At 49.3% G+C, this 6,933-nt stretch overlaps 1 non-coding gene across 1 annotated transcript; it reads right to left on the reverse strand.

The window, feature by feature from the left end:
- Positions 1-971: 971 nt before the first annotated feature.
- TRNAE-UUC (transfer RNA glutamic acid (anticodon UUC)) lies at positions 972-1,044 on the reverse strand. Its single transcript has one exon. It is a non-coding gene; the product is annotated as a tRNA-Glu (tRNA).
- Positions 1,045-6,933: the final 5,889 nt, after the last annotated feature.

Raw genomic sequence — 6,933 nt, forward strand, 5'->3', positions numbered from 1 at the left:
CAGTAATGTCCCCAGATGACCCTTTTAAAAGGCAGACTGATGTCTTGTGGTTCTAGAATCAAGTCTAGCCCATCACCCCCCTCCTGCAGGAGAGGTTGGGTCTCAGAGAGGCTAAGTGGCTTACTTACATAACAAGTTAGGAGCAGAAGGGTGAGAACTCCTTTGTCCTGATGACTGCCTGCAAGTTGGGAGAAAATAAATCTTCGACACGCTGGAGGTTAGAGCTGGTGGTAGGCCACCCTCCCTCGAGTCAGAGTACATGGGGAGGATTGACCCCAACAGTCACCTAGGGAGGAAACCTCAGGGCTAGAGAGGAAATCTCAGAGAAACCCACTCCAGTATTCTTGCCTGGAGAATCCCATGGACAGAGGACCCTGGCGGGCTACAGCACATGGGTTCCAAAGAATCGGATATGACTGAACAACTTTCACTTTCAGAGAGAACAGAATCCAGCTGCCCTGTGTGCTTTTCCCTGTGGGGCCCTGTCCGCACACTGCTGAAAGGAGCCCGAAATGTTTCTCTTCTGCCAGGTAGAGTTCTAGGGAGCCTGATGCATTCAGGCTTCTGGCCCTTGAGTCCTCTGCTGCTGCTGCTGCTAAGTCGCTTCAGTCGTGTCTGACTCTGTGCGACCCCATAGACGGCAGCCCACCAGGCTCCCCCGTCCCTGGGATTCTCCAGGCAAGAACACTGGAGTGGGTTGCCATTTCCTTCTCCACCGCATGAAAGTGAAAAGTGAAAGTGAAGTCGCTCAGTCATGTCTGACTCTTCGCGACCCCATGGACTGCAGCCCACCAGGCTCCTCCGCCCATGGGATTTTCCAGGCAAGAGTACTGGAGTGGGGTGCCGTCGCCTTCTCCATGAGTCCTCTGCAGGGAGGCACAACTGTGTTTGGCTTTGCCTGGGACACAGGATTCCTTCCTCTTCTATCTTTTTTTGCTTTTGGCTGCACCGTGCGGCTTGCGGGATCTTAGTTCCTTGACTGAGGATTGAACTCACACCCTCGGCAGTGAAAGCGCAGAGTCCTAACCACTGGACCATCAGGGAATTCCCACCTCATTGTATTTTCACTCCTCAGAGGGAGCATGTCACTTTAGATGGTGGCACAGCAAGTGACATAAGCAAGACTAGGAAGTAAATCAGGAACAGAAAAGTAGTTCAGGGCAGCTATGGTTTACTGAGTGCCCTTCCTGTCAGGCACTGTGCCTTTAGCCCAGGACCCAGGACAGCTTGTGAAAACTCTCTGGCAGGCAGCTTACTGAACAGATGTGGCAACGAGCTGCTGGGGAGGGGCCATTCCAAGGTAGGGATATGGGAGCTAGAAAGCCAGGCCTTATTTGCACTTGATTTGCTGAGCACACTGAACCAGAGCTGGGCCAAAGCACGCTGGGAAACTCCCAAGATGCCAGAGAATACAATAGGTTTTCCAAGAGTGGGAGGCACCATTGCCCCCATTTTGCAGGCCCTGGTGGCTCAGACTGTAAAGAACTAGCCTGCAGTGCGAGAAACCCGGGTTCAATCCCTGGGTCAGAAAGACCCCCTGGAGAAGGGAATGACTACTCACTCCAATATTCTTGCCTGGAGAATCCCATGGACAGAGAAGCCTGGTGGGCTACAGTCCATGGGGTTGCAAGAGTCAGACATGATTTAGCGACTGAGTCCAGCACGGCTAAAACTGGGGCAGCACAGAAAACCGGCTGGTTTCTATGAATTGCTTTGTCATGGTTCTTTCCTTTCAGATAGGAGGCATCCCTAAAGCTTTCTCCCTTACTTTCTTTAAAACCTATGGCATGCAACTGACAGAGTTAGGAATCAAGGTGAACTTGTCTTCTCCTCTGCCAGTGAGGGTTCTGCTTTTAAAAGAAAATCAAATATTAAGCCAAAGAAATAGTTCTCTAACAGTGGACATTGCAATCATCAACTGACAGTTCCCAGGAGGGAATTATTTTCCTGGGGGAAAGACACCGCCAACTTTTTGAGCACCTTAGGCTGTCCCTGGTCACTCCGCAGAGAGACTCCCCACTGGCCTCCTGTCCACCCCCAGCTGCCAGCATCCTCCAGGCTGGGTGCTGATTAGAAATATCCCTTAGAGCTGACCAGTTGAAGAGGTGACCTCGGTTTTTCCTTTGGCGCCATTGCCAGCCCCGACTAGTGATCCATTCATCAGACTCTTCCTTTTTCAACTCTGGAGCCACATCACGTGGTCACTGGATACCTAGGTGGTCCTACTGGGAGGCCAGGGTTCCACTAAGGCCAGGTGGTACAGTGGTTAGCTTGGGCAATAGACAGGCTCTATCTTCCTGTGTGTGTGTGTTCAGTCATGTCTGACTCTTTGTGACCCCATGGACTGTAGCCTGGCAGGCTCCTCTGTCCATGGGATTTCCCAGGCAGGAGTACTAGAGTGGGCTGCCATTTCCTTCTCCAGGGGATCTTCCCGACCCAGGGATCTCCTGCACTGGCAGGCAGGTTCTTTACCGCTGTGCCACCTGGGAAGCAAGTACCAAACGCTGGGTCTGCCTCTTTGTCTCGCCTTGTTAGTTAGAAGAACGTACCCTTGCCTTAGCTGGTGGTCATCTACCCTCATTTTAGCATCACGCGTGGTGTTCTGAGTGCTTCGCATGCTATTCATCACTCCCAGCAACCCAACAAAGTGGATTCTAGCACCATCCCTACCTCACAGGTAGGGAGACAGGGGCCCAGAGGACAGGAGGCGGGGTGGGGTTCCAACCCATGAGGCGCACCTGCAGAAGCCGAGACCCTCACTCTCACGCAGCCCCTGCAAGGCGGCTCGGGATGCACGTTTCTTGCCCGTTTGTCCACACGGCTTCCTCTCTCCTCCAGCCCATCTCAGCTGAGGCTGCCTGAGCCCATTTGCTCCTAGTAGGAGGCACAGCCAGCTCCCTGGTCCCTCCTAGGGAGGCTTCTGGAACCTGACTTTGATGGTAGGAAGAAAACAAATCAAGGAGAGGAGGTGACAGCTACTTCTGGAACAATGAGACTTGCTCTGTCCTGGGATCCCTGATCAGGTGTCCCCAAAGACCTGTCTTCTACTGCTCCACTTTTCCTCCCGGGTCCTTCTCTGCAAGCCAGGAGGCAATGCTGGGGGTTCTCGAAGGCCCGCTTGCTTTACTATAACTTCAGCAACCTACTGGGAAGGGATGATGATGGGCCACACAAAGATGGCTTGTAAAAAAGGTCCAGTTTGTTATACCAACACCTCTCACCCTGTGAGTTGATAAGAGCATGGGATTAATTGGAAGGCCCTAAGATTTCATGATGAAATAAAGCAGCCCCGTAGGGCCCATTCCTTCAGCAGATGTAGCCTCCAAATTAGAGTCCCTCTTCTCATTAAAAAAAAAAAAAAAGCCTGGGACTTCCCTGGTGGTCCAGCGGTTAAGATTCCACCGGCCAATGTGAGGGACACAGGTTCGATCCTTGGTCTGAGGAGACTCCACATGCCGCAGGGCAGCTAAGCCCGTACACCACAGCTACTGAGTTCACGCTCGGGAGCCCGCTCACTAGAGAAAGCCCGTGCACAGCAATGAAGAGCCAGTGTTCGCCAACAAAGAGCGCAGCCACCACCACCCCCCCCCCGCCCAAAAAAAAACACATGGCTGATTTTCACCAAGTATCTCAGGAAAGACACCTTAGTATCCTGAGTATCTCAGCAAAAGCTCTCTAGAGGTTTCTGGAGAGAGGAAATCCCAAAAAATTCTATCCCCAATTCTACAAGTCAGGGGCACCAGCATGGAATGAAAAGAATGGGTCACCAGTGAGCTGTATGGTGGCAAAAGAGGGCTGACTGTGGCCCAGTCTCCCCTGTCACTGGCCATGGTGTCTGGTGAGCAGGTGGACGGACCAGCACAGGGGTGAGAGGGCTGGAGTTGGGGGTAACCACCTTCCATGGACTCGGTGAAGCAGATGGGCTGAGAGGGGAACAGGCTACTTTGCTGAAAGGAAGGCTGGCTTGCCTGTGGGTGGGAGATATTAGGACACTGGGTGTAAGCTGTCTACAAGTAAGTGACTTGTGAACCCGCTTGCATGTGTGCTAAGTCACTTCAGCTGTGTCCAGCTCTTTTCAACCCTGTGGACTGCTGTCCACCAGGCTCCTCTGTCCTTGGGATTCTCCAGGCGAGCATACTGGAGTGGGATCCCATCCCCTCTTTCAGGGGATCTTCCCAATCCAGGGATCGAACCCAAGTCCCTTACATCTCCAGCATTGCAAGCAAGTTCTCCAGCACTAGCGCCACCTGGGAAGCCCGTGAACCCACTTACTTTACTATTAATTTGTTTGCTTATTGGTTCAGAGTGGGAGACCAGCATCTTGGCTTCTCGTGTCTTTGAATGGCAAAAAAAACCCCAAAAGCCTCTTTTCAAGGCAATGAAGATGTTGTAGCTGTTTTCAACTTGGCAAACTGAAGTACACTCTTTTAAGTAAACTGTTTATTGAAGTGAAACCTACATAGAGAAAAACGGATGAATGATAAGCATAAGAATTTGACAAATATTCAGTGCCCAAACCTATGGAGTCACTGCCCAGATCTAGAAACAGGACATTTGCTGCACCTCAAAAGCACCCCACCTTTTGCCTCCTTCCCGTCACACCCTCCAAATAACTACCATCTAGGTGCCAGTCCTCATTACTGACTCTGTCTTTCTTGAACCTGGAGTACGTAGAACCCCGCACGGTACCCCCTTCTTTGTCTTCTTTCATCAAGCATGATTTCAGTTCTGTGTTACTGTGTGTTGCATCCAACTGTTCAATTTCATTGTGAAGGACACCACAATAGAATTACCCATTCCACTGCTGGTGGATGTTTGGGGTGTTTTCAGTCTTTTGTTATTGTAACTGGATGGTTATGAGCAGTTTTGTATACGTCTTGAGTGCACACGAGTATGTACTTCAGTTGGGTGTATTAAGAGGGGTAGAATTGCTGAGCCATGGGATATACAATGCTTAGCACTCAGTGCTGTCAAACAGTTTTCCAAAGTGATGGTAAGTGCCAGTTTACACCCCTACTAGCCAGTGGATGGCAGGTGTATTTGCCTTACATCCTCTCCAGCACTTTGTATTATTTAGTTTGTTTATCCTCAGCCACTTTGGTGGATATATAGACGTGTATCCTTGGGATTTCACGTTGCGCTCTGCTGCTCATATTTCTTGGCAAACTGTGTAACTTCTTTGGTGATGTGCCTGTCCAAATCTTTGACTCATTTGGATGTGTGGAAATTTTTAATTATTCTGGATACAAGCCTCTTCTCAGTTTTCGGATTTGCAAATATCTTCTCCCACTGCGGCTTGCCTTTTCCTTCTTAATGGTGGCTTGAATTTTTTCCAGAGTTTATCATTATCCCAAGGTGGGAGAAGAGAAGAGAAGAACCATTTTATGCTATTCTATCTGGAGCAGAAGTCCTTTCAATAACTTCTGAATGAAAGAATTCATTTCATGAATGAAAGAAATCACTGATGAGTCCATCTTCAATACAATTCATTGACCTAAATATAGCCAGACTATAAAAAGGAAACAAGTCCCAGACTCAGAATTGTTAGGATCTTAGGCTCTGGCCCACCCTCCTTCGCAAAGGAGGTTTTTCCATAGAGCACCCACCCACACATAGGGACCTCAGTACATCATGGGATGGTGGGATTTATTCAACTAGTGGCCTCTTTGTTTCACTCTGGGCAAAGATATTCAAGAAAAACTTCTTGTACCCAATGCATAGAGCTAAGGAGAAAGAAGCAAAGTAGCCTGTTTTAACCTGTTTTAATTTCTGTACCTAGTATATTTCAGGACAATGCATGAACAACCACTCAAGGTGAATGTGGGTTATGGATGAAAAGGGCACATGTGGAGAAGGAGAAAGAAAAGCAAGTGAACTTTTAAATGCACATTTTCACCCCTTCTCAACTCAAAAACAAAGGCAGAAACCTGCTGTCCAAAGCAGGAAATATCAGGAAATACCAGCTGAGAAACTGCCCACTTGGCACCCGTGATCCCCAGCTGGCCCTCTGACCCCACTCCTATTTTAAGTCCATGACGTACAAACAAGCTTTCCTTTTCTGCACCTGAAAGGATGACTTCAGTCCCAACTGAGTACTTATTAGAAGTCATGGAGTTATTTTTAAACCTGGGCACGTAGTCAGCCTCGGTCTAATCACTGGATCCTTCAAGGAGATGGAGGCACTCTCAGAGTAACATCCTGCGCTACAGTGTCCTACCAGAGAGAACCGTATTTCTCAGACAGGTGGTTAGTTCGGAGCCAGTTGCCCCTACCAAGGGTGACTCTTGGCCCCCCTACGGCCTGTCACACACTGCGCCTGAGGCCCCCTCACTGGATTAAACTCACCTTGCTAGTGGGAGTGAGCCCGCATGCCACGCTGCTCTCTCCCTCCCCGGCTTACTTCCTCTGAAGCAGGAGCACAGCCAGACCCTAGGTGGTTGCTGCTGTTGCGTTTGGTCCATAAGCTGTGTCTGACTCTGTGTGACCCCGTGGACTGTAGCCCACAAGGCTCCTCTGCTCTGCCCGTTGGATTTCCTAGGTAGGAATACTGGAGGAGGTTTCCATTTCCTTCTCCAGGGGATCTTCCCAACCCAGGGACTGAACCTGTGTCTTCCGTGTTGGCTGACAGATTCTTTACTGCTGAGGCACCTGGGAAGCCCAGATCTGGGGTGAGGGGTCCAAGTCTGGATTCTGTTGCTTACAGGCTGTGTCTTTGAGCAGATTACTTCTTGGGGGCCTTAGTTTCCCAATCTACATAAATGAGACTAATGACTCACGGTTATAAGGATTAAGTAAAAAATTGTAAGTGAAAAGCAAACCATGGCACTGGTGCTAGGAAGTGTTCAATAAATTCTATCTGCCATTATTATATTATTATTACAAACATTATTATATATTATTATAATATTATTATAAAGTGCTCAGAGAACTTTA

Source organism: Ovis canadensis, chromosome 3, assembly GCF_042477335.2.
Source record: "Ovis canadensis isolate MfBH-ARS-UI-01 breed Bighorn chromosome 3, ARS-UI_OviCan_v2, whole genome shotgun sequence".
NCBI lineage: Eukaryota > Metazoa > Chordata > Mammalia > Artiodactyla > Bovidae > Ovis > Ovis canadensis.